Source organism: Scyliorhinus canicula, chromosome 2, assembly GCF_902713615.1.
Source record: "Scyliorhinus canicula chromosome 2, sScyCan1.1, whole genome shotgun sequence".
NCBI classification, from domain to species: Eukaryota; Metazoa; Chordata; class Chondrichthyes; order Carcharhiniformes; family Scyliorhinidae; genus Scyliorhinus; species Scyliorhinus canicula.
Window position 1 is genome coordinate 185,632,259 of NC_052147.1, and position 14,267 is coordinate 185,646,525.

General features: G+C 44.5%; 1 protein-coding gene across 11 annotated transcripts in view; it reads right to left on the reverse strand.

Moving 5' to 3' along the window:
• gulp1b (GULP PTB domain containing engulfment adaptor 1b) overlaps positions 1-14,267 on the reverse strand; it is a 530,845-nt gene that overhangs the window by 408,310 nt on the left and 108,268 nt on the right. The window contains exon 1 of one of the 11 annotated variants that reach the window (XM_038789194.1): positions 7,160-7,226. The exons of the other annotated variants lie outside the window; for them this stretch is intronic. The gene's annotated coding sequence lies outside the window, so the exon portion shown is untranslated. Of the gene's footprint in view, positions 1-7,159; positions 7,227-14,267 lie in introns of those variants that run through there. 11 annotated transcript variants of the gene reach the window in all.

Sequence of the window (14,267 nt, forward strand, 5' to 3'; positions counted from 1 at the left end):
GAGGGGTTCCCTTTGCTGCCCCCGCGGGGGTAAGGGATAGGGTGCTTTTGGGGGTGTGGGTCGGGGATGGGAAGGTGTCTGACATCTACCAGTTGATGCAGGAGGTGGAGGAGGCATCGGTAGAGGAGCTGAAGGCTAAGTGGGAAGTGGAGCTGGGGGAGTAGATTGAGGAGGGGACATGGGCGGACGCCCTGGAGAGGGTGAACTCCTCCTCTTCATGTGCGAGGCTTAGCCTCATCCAGTTCAAGGTACTGCACAGGGCTCATATGTCTGGGACGAGGATGAGCAAGTTTTCTGGGGATGAGGACAGGTGCACCAGGTGGTCGGGGAGCCCAGCGAACCATGCCCATATGTTTTGGGCATGCCCGGCACTGGGGGAATTCTGGCAGGGGGTGGCGAGGACGGTGTCGAGGGTGGTAGGATCCAGGGTCAAGCCAGGCTGGGGACTCGCGATATTTGGGGTTGGGGTGGAGCCGGGAGTGCAGGAGGCGAAAGAGGCCGATGTTTTGGCCTTTGCGTCCCTAGTAGCCCGGCGGAGGATCTTGCTGCAGTGGAAAGATGCGAGACCTCCGAGCGTGGAGACCTGGATCAATGACATGGCGGGATTCATTAAGCTGGAGAGGGTGAAATTCGCCCCGAGGGGGTCGGTACAAGGGTTCTTTAGGAGGTGGCAGCCTTTCCTCGACTTTCTGGCTCAACGATAAGGAACTAGGTCAGCAGCAGCAGCAACCTGGGGGGGGGGGGGGGGGGGGAGGGGGGGGAGGGGGGAGTCTCAGGGGGGTATTGTTTAAGTTAATTTGCTTATTGTTAATTTATTTTGTTGTTTATTGGGTTTGGGGGGTGGGGGGTTCGTTACATGCGTTGTTACGGGTGCCGGGGGGTGTTTATTATTGTTATTATTATTATTGTTCTGTTGCTATATATTTTTCAAATAATTCCAATAAAAATTATTTTTTTTTAAAAATAGTTCAGGGTTACATTGCTAACCTACACTTAACAAAAAAAAATCTATAACACTGGTAAATGTTTAAAAAATACCTGCTGTAAACAATCACTATAAAGACCATTGAGTAATCAGAACACAGCTTTTGCGTTTGCTACATTTCTTGTGCATGACGTGCAGCAAGCAATGGACCTAAATGAACAATTGAATAAGTTGAGTTATTCCCAAACCTTATGAAACAATGTTTTGCTGTGTTCATTTTCGCACCATCCTCAGTCGAGCCACCTTACAACTTTGTGATGATTTTCAGAAAACATTCTTAACTCTGAGCACTCCTGATAAATGTAAACATGTTTACTTTTCTTTTGCAAGATGAAACAAATTGCATTAAAAATGGGTAATTTCAACACGAGGGTTATTCTTACTCGAATATTGTTATCCATATGTAAAATGTATCATATCATGGTTTTATTTTCTTAGTTGAACTGTATATAAACTTATAAAAGGACAATTTATATTTTGAAGAAATAAATGTATACTTTAAAAGAGATTTTGAGTGCTAGAAATAATAGCTGCTTCAAATGCAGAAAGACATGGACAGCATCCAGGCTTGGGCTGACAAGTGTCAAGTAACATTCGTGTCACACAAGTGCTCGGCAACAATCGTCTCCAACAACAGAGGATCTAAACATTGCCCCTTAACATTCAATTGCAATTACTATCACTAAATCGCCTACTATCAACATCCTGGGGATTACAACTGACCAGGAACTGAACTGGACCAGCCATAGTAATACTGTGGCTACCAGGACAGGTCAAAGGCTAGGAATCCTGCAGCAGGTAACTCATCTGGGAACCGCCTGAAGGTTCCCCTCCAAATCACTCAGCATCCTGACTTGGAAATATATCGCCATTCCTTCAAAATCCTGGAACTCCCTCCCGAACAGCATTGCGGATGTACTTACACCTCAGTGAATGCAAGGATTTAAGAAGGTAGCTAACTACCACCTTCTCAAGGGCAATTAGATTTGTGCAATAAATGCTGGTCTAGCCAGCGACGCCCACATTCCATAGATGAATTAAAAATGTGATCCTTACAATCGTGGAATGAAAAAGAGGCAGCAGAATCCAGCAGATCTAGGCATAATTCTTTCTAGGCATAATATATTTCAATCAATGTTGACACAAATCCACCTCAACACTATCAAATATGCACCCATTCCCCATCCTGCCCCATCTCACATTAAAAATCCCGATCAATCAACAGCGTTAGTTAAAGCTACTGCATACTTAACACCAAACAATTTTGCTTTTGAGTTTAAGCTGTAGACAACAGCTATCAAAAATCTACCCCGTCAAAGAAATCAGCAGGAAACAAATGACAAAACAATCATGTATTTCAGCACCATGTTCTGTGTTCCGTTATTGCCTTTTGTGATATTTGCTGCTCAGTAAATCCATTCATTTCAACATAAAAGTTACACAGGACTCAAATTTGGACAAAGTTCAAATCTGTTCAAACAAACTCAAGTGGCTCAATTCACAAAACTTTTGTTCACCATTCATCCGTTTCCTTCATCAAGAGGAACTACAGATGCTTAGTGCTAGTGGCATAATTGAACAAATACTTCAAAATGTGTTTTCAGTTCCTGATCTTGGCAAAACTTCACTATCTACAGTCATTCTAAGGAATTTATTCTAGTCTTGGGAATGCATTACTTACATCTTGCTCAAGGATCGGGATTGTGTGATGTGAAGTAAAATGAAGATGCTACAATAATGAGTAGACTGAATGCAACAAAAGATTCAACAATCTATTATACAATGGATGCAGATATGTTTGACATAATTTGGCAAATTATAATGCTAATCGAGATTTCTGGTAGATTTTGCTTTGGTGGATTATATTTTAGTCTCTTCAGTGATGAAAGGAATGAGAATATACCAGAATGTTACAGATATAATTCCCAGACTGCTGCAAGACGTCTGACCTCAATCTGAGCATTGGCACAAGTGCCATAACTCACCACGAGGAATTAGGAAGAAGGATACTGGCCAGGATTCACTCTTCTGGTTGCTGTCCAGCAGCACCTTCTGGAGGTACAGACCTATGAAGTGATGGTTGGGTTGATGTCAGAGATCCAATAGCCTGAAGAAACTTGCTTGCAAAGCTTGAGCAAAGATAATAGTGGAGTTAATGAACTAGAGAGCGTATAATATCTACGGTCATGTGGGCCAACGTAGAGTTGAAGTTTTCAATAATTGGGAAGGGCGGGGGTGGAAAAGATAAAAGAAAAATTGAGCGCAGTAATTTTGGTACAAAGTTGCTGAAGTTTTCAGATGATTTCACGTGAGCAATATTGATCAAAGCACATCTTTCAGAAAGCAACTAAATTGCGATGCAAATCTGACAACATGCAAATGTTGTTCAAACAAAAAATATTTATAAAGTTATAATCTCTTTCCTCAGCTGAAAAGTTTTAAACATTTAATTTCAGTGGCACACACGTAACCTTCTGAATCAGCAAGTGTGGGACATACATTATTAATGTCCATCCATTTATATGCTGTGGCAGCAACATTCGTTGCAGATTCAAGTTAATTTTTGTGGGATGATTTTGTATGATTTTAAAAACAAAAACAACAAAGTTAATGAAGGGGAGCCGCCAATAGATAGGAAATACGTCAGGATGAGACTCTGAAATAGATTTATGTTGCAATTTCCTCCTCCCAAAATTATTTGCGTGCACTCATTTCTATTTTGAAAAGCAATGTTCACTAGATCTAGGTGGCTATCACTGAGGCAATCGCTGTCAGCTACAATTGCTCATCTTGCCTACTCATGGTGATCAACGGAACAGCAATATCTATTTTATCCTCTCAAACTTTAATTAGAGGAAACATTTCTATACAGAATCCCAGATATAAAGATCCATTTTATTTGGCTATAGTTTTGCAAAAATATCTTAATCCAATTAAATAATTTTATAAAAAAACAAATTATTGGCAATGCTGGAAATAGAACATAAAACACAGATTATGCTGGAGCTACTCAACATGTCAGGGAGCATCTATCTCCCGACCAGTGCTGTTTGAACTGCTGAGTACATTCAGCATATTTTAAAATCATTTTGGAGGCAGGAATCTATAGGGATCTCCAGGCGGAATACTTTCCATCCACTAACACTCACTGTCTTCTTTCGGCCAGCCATGTCTCTATCCAGACAGCCAAATTTCTCTGTATCCCATGCCCCCTAACTTTCTGAATGAGCCCACCATGGGGAACCTTATCAAATGTCTTACTGAAATCCATATACACCACATCCACTGCCCAACCTTCATTAATGTGTCTCGTCACATCCTCAAAGAATTCAATGAGGCTTGTGAGGCATGATCTGCCCCTCACAAAACCAGGCTGACTATCTTTAATCAAACTATGTTTTTCCAAATAATCATAAATCCTATCTCTCAGAATCCTTTCCAATATTTTGCTCACCACAGACGTAAGACTGATGGGTCTGTAATTCCGAGGGGTTTCCCTATTCCCTTTCTTAAACAGGGGAACAACATTCTCCTCCCTCCAATCATCCGGTACTACTCCAGTGGAGAGTGAAGACGCAAAAATCATCGCCAACGGCGGGGCAATCTCCTCCCTCGCTTCCCGTAGTAACCTTGGGTATATCCTGTCAGGCCCAAGCGACTTATCTGTCCTGATGCTTCAGAAATTTCCAGCACATTCTCCTTCTCAATATCAACCTGTTCGAATCTATTAACCTGGTTCACACTGTTCTCATGGGCAACAAGGTCCTTCTCTCTGGTGAATACTGAAGCAAAGTATTCATTTAGGGCCTCCCCCATCTCTTTAGACTCAAGGCACAAATTCCCTCCACTATCCCTGATCGGCCCTACTCGCATCTGATCATCCTCTTATTTCTCACATGTGCAGGACGCCTTGGGGTTTCCCCTAATCCTTCCTGCCAGGGCTTTTTCATGCCACCTTCTAGCTCTCCTCAGTCCATTTTCGAGTTCCTTCCTGGCTACCTTGTAACCCTCTATAGCCGAGTCAGATCCTTGCTTCCTCAACCTTACATAAGCTTCCTTCTTCCTCTTGACTAGAAGCTCCACTTCTCTTGTCATCCAAGGCTCCTTCACCTTACCATTCCTTCCTCGTCTCGGTGGGACAAAACTGTCCAGTGCTCACAGCAAATGCTCCTTAAACAATCTCCACATTAATTAAATGAAAAATGAAAATCGTTTATTGTCACGAGTAGGCTTCAATGAAGTTACTGTGAAAAGCCCCTAGTCGCCACATTCCAGCGCCTGTCCGGGGAGGCTGGTACGGGAATCGAACCGTGCTGCTGGCCTGCTTGGTCTGCTTTAAAAGCCAGCGATTTAGCCGAGTGAGCTAAACCAGCTACTGTTGTGCAATTCCCCAAGAACAATTGTTCCCACTTTATGCTCCTCAGCTCCTGTCTAATAGCAGTATAATTTTCCCTCCCCCAATTAAATACCTTCCCATACTGTCTGTTCCTATCCCTCTCCATGTGTATGGTAAAGGTCAAGGAGTTGTGGTCACTGTCACTGAAATTCGCTCCCACCGAGACATCTGACACCTGGCCTGGTCCGTTGCCGAGCACCAAGTCCAATATCGCCTCCCCCCTAGTCGGCCTATCTACACATTGAGTCAGGATTCCTTCCTGTACACACCTGACAAAATCTGCTCCATCCAAACCATTTTCACTAAGGAGGTTCCACCCATGACAACAGCTCTGTTACTTCTGCACTTTTCCAAGATGTGCCGCCCAATCTGTTCGTCTAGCTCTCGGCTGCTATTGGGGGGTCTATAGAAAACTCCCAATAAAGTGACTGCTCCTTTCTTGTTTCTGACTTCCACCCATACTGACTCAGTAGACAAACCCTCCTCAACTACCTCCTTTTTTGCAGCTGTGTGCACTCCCTAATTAACAGTGCCACTCCCCCTCCTCTTTTACCTCCCTCCCTATTCTTCTGAAAACATCTGAACCCCGGAACATCTAACAACCATTTCTTCCCCTGTGAAAGCCACATCTCCGTAATGGCCACAACATCGTAGTTCCAAGTACTGATCCATCCTCTAATTTCATCTCCCTTATTCCTGACACTCCTTGCATTGAAACAGACACACTTTAACCCATTCCACTGAGTGCAACTTTGCCCTATCAACTGTCTATCCTTCCTCACAGACTTGCTGCATACTATTTCTGCTTGTTCAACAGCTACCCTATCCTCTAATCCATAGCTCTGGTTCCCATCCCCCTGCCAAACTAGTTTAAACCCTCCCAAAGAGCTCTAGAAAACCTCCCACCCAGGATATTGGTGCCCCTCCAGTCTAGATGCAATCCATCCTTCATGTACAGGATCCACCTTCCCCAGAATATATTACAATGATCCACATATCTGAAGCCTTCCTTCCTGCACCAGCCCTGTAGCCACGTGTTCAGCTGCAATCATTCTCTGTTCCTTGATTCACTTGCACGTGGCACTGGTAGCAATCCTGAGATTACAACTGTGCTTGTCCTGCTTTTTAGCTTCCAACCTAACTCCCGAAAATCACTTTTTAGATCCTCATCCCTTTTCTTAGCGATGTCGTTGGTACCTATGTGCGGCATGACTTCTGGTTGCTCACCCTCCTCCTTAAGAATCCTGTAGACTCGATCCGAGACACCTGGCCCTGGCACCCGGGAGGCAACATACCTTCCGGGAGTCTCGCTTGTGACCACAGAATCTCCTATCTATTCCCCTAACCATCGAGTCTCCTATCACTATTGCTTTTCTATTCTACCCCTTCTCTTCTGAGCCACAGAGCCAGACTCAGTGCCAGTGACCTGGCCGCTAGGGCCTTACCCCGGTAGGTCATCCCCCCACAACAGCATCCAAAACGGTATACTTGTTTTGAAGGGGAACGGCCACAAGGGATCCCTGCACTGTCGCCCATTTGTTTTCCTTCCCCTGACTGTAAGCCAGCTACTCTTGTCCCATACCTTAGGTGTGGCTACCTCCCTGTAACTCCTCTCTATTACCCCCTCTGCCTCCCGGATAATCTGATTTTCATCCAACTCCAGCTGGATTTGGGTCCACTTCCCACAGTTATAGTCAGCAGGGACACCGGTGGTACCCCTCACCACCCACATCCTACAGGAGGAGCATGCAACTGCCCTAGCCTCCATCTTCTCTTACCTTACAGAATATAGCTGCCCTGTGGACCGATTCTGCTCCCAGTCAGCTCCACTCTCTGTAAACTCCCAGCTCCCTTCACGCTCTCTGTGGAAATGTAGGAAATGAAATGAAAGGAGCACCTTACTCCCTCCTCACCTAACTCCCTCAGTCACCAAACTCTCACTATAGCACTCAAATGCACCCAAATTCAGCACTCAGTGCAAAGATATTAAGCTTACATATTTGGGATCTAACAAATGCCAAGCTGCGAAAAACTAGGAGAAGCTGGTTAAAAAAATCTAATAGGAATGTTTTAAGTAAAAATGAAACACAAGGGGTGCTGCTAGAAGATTGTGGGTTCAAGTCCCATTCCAAGACTTGAGGTCAGCAACCTAGCGTGGATCTCCAGAGCAGTACTCAGGGAGTCAAAGATTTTGTTTTAAAGTTGCGAATGGGATGTGGTGTCATTGGCTGGGCCAGCATTTATTGTCCATCCCTAATTGCCCTTGAGGGGGCAGTTAAGAGTCAACCACATTGCTGTGGATCTGGAGTCACATATAGGCCAGACCAGGCAAAGGTGGCAGATTTACTTCCATAAAGGGCAATAGTGAACCAGATGGGTTTTTACGACAATCGACAATGGTTTCATGGTCATCTTTAGACTGCTAATTCCAGATTATATTTTTACTGAATTCAAATATCACCATCTGCCATGGCGGGATTCAAACCCAGGTCCCCAGAGCATGACTCTTGGTCTCTAGATCACTAGTCTAGAGGCCATACCACGATGCCACTGTCTCCCCAATTTTCTCATTTTTTGACAATGAGTCAAGTCAGACAGGAAAAGAGTTTATAACCTGCCAGCCCCACTGCCGACTTTACCAGCCATATTCTTTTGACACATTGTAAAAGAGAAAATCCTGGAGATGAGTCCCACAATGTCACACTGGCAGGGTGGGCTCTGAATGAGCCATCCCCACCAGCAACCTTGGCCCCTGACAGATCAAGGTGCCCCAATTTGAAAACAGTAAAAGTAAAAAAAACACAAATACCTCACGAGCCCCTCCCAAAGACACGGGAACCCACACCTCTCCACAGGGAACCAGCCCCACCCTGAACCTCCCCAACAGAAGCCCTTAATGCACTGCTCCATGGCAGTGCCAGGGTACTGTCCGGCCATGAGCTTCTCCCACACCCCCAGGGTTGCACCTATATGTGCGCCCCCAGCGGAAACCATTCACCTGGTCACCATTTGTCAGGACTTGTTGTAAACCCACAACATATCACGCGGTGGGGGTGGGTTCGGGTGGGAGGGACGATCCTTACGTTGGGGAATAATTCAGTGGGGAAGCCCAGTAATGATATTTAAGTGTTTGGTAATGGGGTTTCCAACCTTTAATGGCAAAATCCCCATTATGTCATTGGCAGGTCAGGGCAATCTTGTGGGTAACTATCACCGGTGTGAAAGAAACGCTGTGATTCCTCTCGATTCTCCATACCTGCCGTCATTTCCGCCTGCCAATAGGGTGGTGGTAAATCCAACCTCCCACCCCACCATGCCCCCAGCTGTCTCTTAAATGAGACTTTAAGCAGGACCCTGTTGGTCCACTCAAGTAGATATCAAGAAAAGATCACATTACTTTGAAGAAAAGTACAGGAGTTAACGCTTGATATTTATCCCTCAATCAATATCACAAAAATAGATTGGGTATTCATCATCATGTTTCTTGTGGGAGTTCATATTATGCAAATTAGTTGCTGCATTTGTATTTACATTACAATTTTGCGGATGCATTGCCTCTTTTTGGAATGTCTGTCGGTCTTTCAAGTCACCAAAAAAACGCAAGTCTTTCTGTTAATCCTCAAAAGCAATAATGAAGATTGTTCATGAATTCTCCAACCAAAGGATCTATAGGAGCTTTAATTACCTTTCAGCCAGAAATCCAAGTACTAATCCAATGAGCAAGAACATTGATTATTTAGTGAAGAGAACTGAAATTAGATTAATCTAAACCATTCTTTTAATATTGCTCTTGTAAGAAATGCAGTCACAGTAACAATAAAAAAATAATGTTTTTGTAGCAAACATGAGTCAACATTGTCAGCTTTGGTTTAGTAGCAGTATTGGGGGTCATAATTTCAAACGCCACTCAAGATTTGAGTACATAATCTACGTTGACATTTCAGTGCAGCATTGAAGGAGTGTTGCACTTTAGAAAATGTAATGTTTCAGATGAAAAATTAAATTGAAGCCTGTCCAACCCCACAGATGGTTGCAAAAAGATTGCACAGCTCTATTTCAAAAGCAAGGCAGCTTTCCTCAGCTCCCACGAATATTTATCTTTCAACCATAACCATCACGTAAGAGCTCTTACGTGACTGCTTAGAGACAGTGGATTGGTCCCTTTTTAAGAACTCAGCGACTAACTTAAATGAGTATGCCACCACCGTCACAGACTTCATCAGCAAATGTGTGGACGACTTTGTGCCAAAGAAAGCAGTACGTACGTTCCCCAACCGGAAACCATGGCTCAACCGCGAGGTTGACTCCCTACTGAAGGACAGATCTGAGGCGTTCAAGGCAGACGACCCTGTCCTATACAAGAAATCCAGGTACGACCTCCGCAAAGCCATCCGAGATGCCAAGAGAGAATATCAAACTAAGCTAGAGTCACAGACAGACTCTCGGCGGTTGTGGCAAGGACTAAACAACATAACGGGCTACAAAGCGAAGCCGAGCAGTATCTCTGGCAGCAGTGCACCCCTCCCCGATGAACTTACTGCATTCTATGCTCGGTTTGAGCAGGTAACCAACAATCCGCTGTCGAGTGCCCCAGCAGCCCATAATTCACCCATACCCACCATCACAGTTTCCGAAGTCAGATCGGCCTTCCTAAAAGTGAACCCACGGAAGGCAATGGGCCCGGACGGGATCCCTGGTCGTGCACTCAGAGCCTGTGTATACCAGCTGGCAGAGGTATTCACAGACATCTTTAACCTATCCCTACTCCACTCCGAGGTCCCCACCTGCTTCAAGAAGACCACCATCATACCGGTACCAAAGAAGAACCAGGCAACATGCCTCAATGACTACCGCCCGGTGGCCCTGACGTCAGTTGGAATGAAGTGCTTCGAGAGACTGATCATGAAGCGCATCACCTCCATACTCCCGGAACGCCTTGACCCACTTCAATTCGCATACCGTCGCAACCGGTCCACATCAAATGCCATTTCCCTGGCCCTACACTCATCCCTAGAGCATCTCGAAAACAAGGACTCCTACATCAGACTCCTATTTATTGACTACAGCTCCACCTTCAACACCATAATCCCAGCCAAGCTCATATCAAAGCTCCAAAACCTAGGACTTGGCTCTCCACTCTGCAACTGGATCCTTGACTTTCTGACCAACAGACCACAGTCAGTAAGAATGAACACCAACACCTCCTCCACAATAGTCCTCAATACCGGTGCCCCGCAAGGCTGCGTACTTAGCCCCCTACTCTACTCCCTGTACACACACGACTGCGTGGCAATACTTGGTTCCAACTCCATCTACAAGTTTGCTGACAATACGACCATAGTGGGCCGGATATCGAATAACGACGAGTCCGAATACAGGAGGGAGATAGAGAACCTAGTGGAGTGGTGTAACGACAACAATCTCTCCCTCAATGCCAGCAAAACTAAAGAGCTGGTCATCGACTTCAGGAAGCAAAGTACTGTACACACCCCTGTCAGAATCAACGGAGCCGAGGTGGAGATGGTTAGCAGTTTCAAATTCCTAGGGGTGCACATCACCAAATATCTATCCTGGTCCACTCACGTCGACGCTATCACCAAGAAAGCACAACAGCGCCTATACTTCCTCAGGAAACTAAGGAAATTCGGCATGTCCACATTAACCCTTACCAACTTTTACAGATGCACTATAGAAAGCATCCTATCGGGCTGCATCACAGCCTGGTATGGCAACTGCTCGGCCCAGGACCGCAAGGAACTTCAGAGAGTCGTGAATACCGCCCAGTCCATCACACAAACCTGCCTCCCATCCATTGATTCCATCTACACCTCCCGCTGCCGGGGGAAAGCGGGCAGCATAATCAAGGATCCCTCCAACCCGGCTTACTCACTTTTCCAACTTCTTCCATCGGGCAGGAGATTCAGAAGTCTGAGAACACGCACGAACAGACTCAAAAACAGCTTCTTCCCCACTGTCACCAGACTCCTAAATGACCCTCTTATTTACTGATCTCATTAACACTACACCCTGTATGCTTCAACCGATGCCAATGCTTATGTAGTTACATTGTATATCTTGTGTTGCCCTATTATGTATTCTCATGTATTTTCTTGAATTTTGTTTAATTCCCTTTTCTAATGATCTGTTGAGCTGCATGCAGAAAAATACTTTTCACTGTACCTCGGTACACGTGACAATAAACAAATCCAATCCAATCCAATCCAATCCAATCCAAAATAGTTCATCTGGTCAGTTATCCCACTGCTGATGTGGGCCCGAGCTGGTTGTTTGGTGGATGTTATATTTTCACACACTACAATAGTTCAAAAAAGTTCATTGGCGATGAAGGACTTTGAGACATCTTGAGGTTGTGAAAGGTTTATATCAATGCAAATTAATTCCTACTTTTACTGGTACTTGTGGTTGCAAAAACTTTTTATAACCTATTCCACTCACGTGTTGCCCATGGAACAGCTACTGCTGCTTTGTCCATCGTCAGATGCCATTTTCAACAAATCAAAGTGGAATGATGCCAATGTTTGAATTAAATGTTACATAGCATTTACAACACTGAAACAATCAATCTAACTCAATCCGTTTACACCTGTGTTTAGGCTTCACACAAGCGTCCACCCACTCTACTATATCTAATTCTATGTGCATTTTCTTGTATTCCTCTTTCCTGCGTACTGACTTATAAAACCTAAAGCTTTTTTTGATGTTAATTCCCCTTTCGGAAAGTTCTGGGACTTTGCCGAGCAGCTCCCAAAGTAGCAGGTAAGGAATCAACATTCTGCATTGTGCAAAGGGTGGAGTAAGCCCTTATATTATCCCTGTGATGTAAGTGTTAAGTTTGATCACTACAATAATAAATGAATCTGTGGGCGGCACAGTAACACAGTGGGTGGCATGGTAGCACGGTGGTTCGCATAGTTGCTTCACAGCTCCACGGTCCCAGGTTCGATTCCAAGCTTGGGTCACTGTCTGTGCAGAGTCTGCACGTTCTCCCAGTGTCTGCGTGGATTTCTTCCGTGTGCTCCGGTTTCCTCCCACAGTCCAAAGATGCGCAGGTTAGGTGGATTGGCCATGATAAATTGCCCTTCGTGTCCAAAAAGGTTAGGTGGGGTTACTGGGTTATGGGGATAGGATGAAAGCATGGGCTGAAGTCGGGTGCTCTTTCCAAGAGCCGGTGCAGACTCGGTGGGCCAAATGGCCTCCTTCTGCACTGTAAATTCTATGATTCTAATGTACGACAAAACATCTAGTTCAAGACTAGTTCTTTAATGATGAATAAACTGTGGGTCAACTAAACTATTGCTAACCAAACTGTGGATCTTTTAACCAGGCTACCAACAGCGTCTGTAACTCTGATCAAGACTGGCTCTGTCCGGTTCCAGGGTCCTGTTCCTCTTGCAGGACACCTAGTGGTTGCAGGCTATAGACACTTGTTATACACTGTTACTACATATCATTACATCCCTTTCCTACTGCACATCATTTCTGTAAACAATACACACGGGGCTGGATTCTCTGCCGGCGGGATGCTCTGTTTTGCCAGCAGCACTGGGGGCTCCCATTGTGGGGCGCGCTGACGGGACGGAGAATCCAGCCCATGATATGAGTAACAATGTGCTTTACACAATTCACAAATTTTATTGTCCAATCACAGATTCAGCTGCTCTGATTTCTTTATCGTCCTTGTTGATCTTCTCAACCTTGGTATGTTTGGTGAACCTACGTTACTACTTTAAACACATGTCAGTGTATCTAAAAAGGTTGTGCCCCTGTTTTGAACGTTGTTCTGTATATTCAAGTCTGACTCTTCCAATGTTTGTGTTGGTTCAGGTTGATTGAAGTCTTCACTAACACCATCGCCTTGCTGTTCTTGAGCAGGTTTGTTTGTTCCATAGTGCCCGACGATTCCTTCTCAAAGTCTGTCCTTGTTCTGTCATTACCGTGTGTGATCTTGGACCTGCCTCTTGTAGTATAGTAGCTTTTCTAGACCATCCATCAGAATCCTTATTTCATCCAACATCGCTTAGTGACAAAGGTTTAAGATTCCTGGTTGTTCTATCAGAATATGCCTTCTGTTTTTGCTTCTGAGATTCCAGCTTACATCTTAACTTTCCGTTTTGCCTTGCTTTTGTGTGGAATGGCAGGTGAAGAAACCACAGCTTAACGGTGAAGTTCTGTAACTCAGTAGAGCTAGATACGGATTGGTTTTGCTGTCCATAGCCTTTTATAGTAGCTGCTTTATTATTTTTTATATTTTTAATCTTTATTGTCACAAGTAGGCTTACATTAACACTGCAATTTACTATGAAAATCTCCTAGTTGCCACATTCCAGCACTTGGTCAGGTACACAGAGGAAGAATTCAGAATGTCCAAATTACCTAACAGCACTTCTTTCGGGACTTGTGGGAGTAAACCAGAGCACCCAAAGGAAACCCACACAGACGAGGAGAATATCTGTCAGATATTCCTTGCCATTGAGGTAGAATAAATCCAGTCCAACTTTTTGCCACTGAGCTGATGATATTTCAGCTATATTCAGTGGTTTTTTCACTTGCCGGTGCTGATACTTTTGTCACGTTTCACAATTCTCTTATCATGTCTTGTATATCCTTGTTCATACCAGGCCAAACACAGGATCTCTGGCTCCCCATTTTCACTTCTCAATCCCGAGGTGACCCTCATAAATTCAATTTAACAAATCACTGTGTAGAGACTGTGGAATCACAATTCCTTCTTGCGTTAATAGTAGCCCATTTACTACACTTAGCTCAGATCTGATTTCATGATATTTTGTGCATGTCCCTTTAGGCCAACCATTGTTCAGGTTTTTTATTACCATCTGCAACATCTCATCTTTTGCTGTCTCTTCG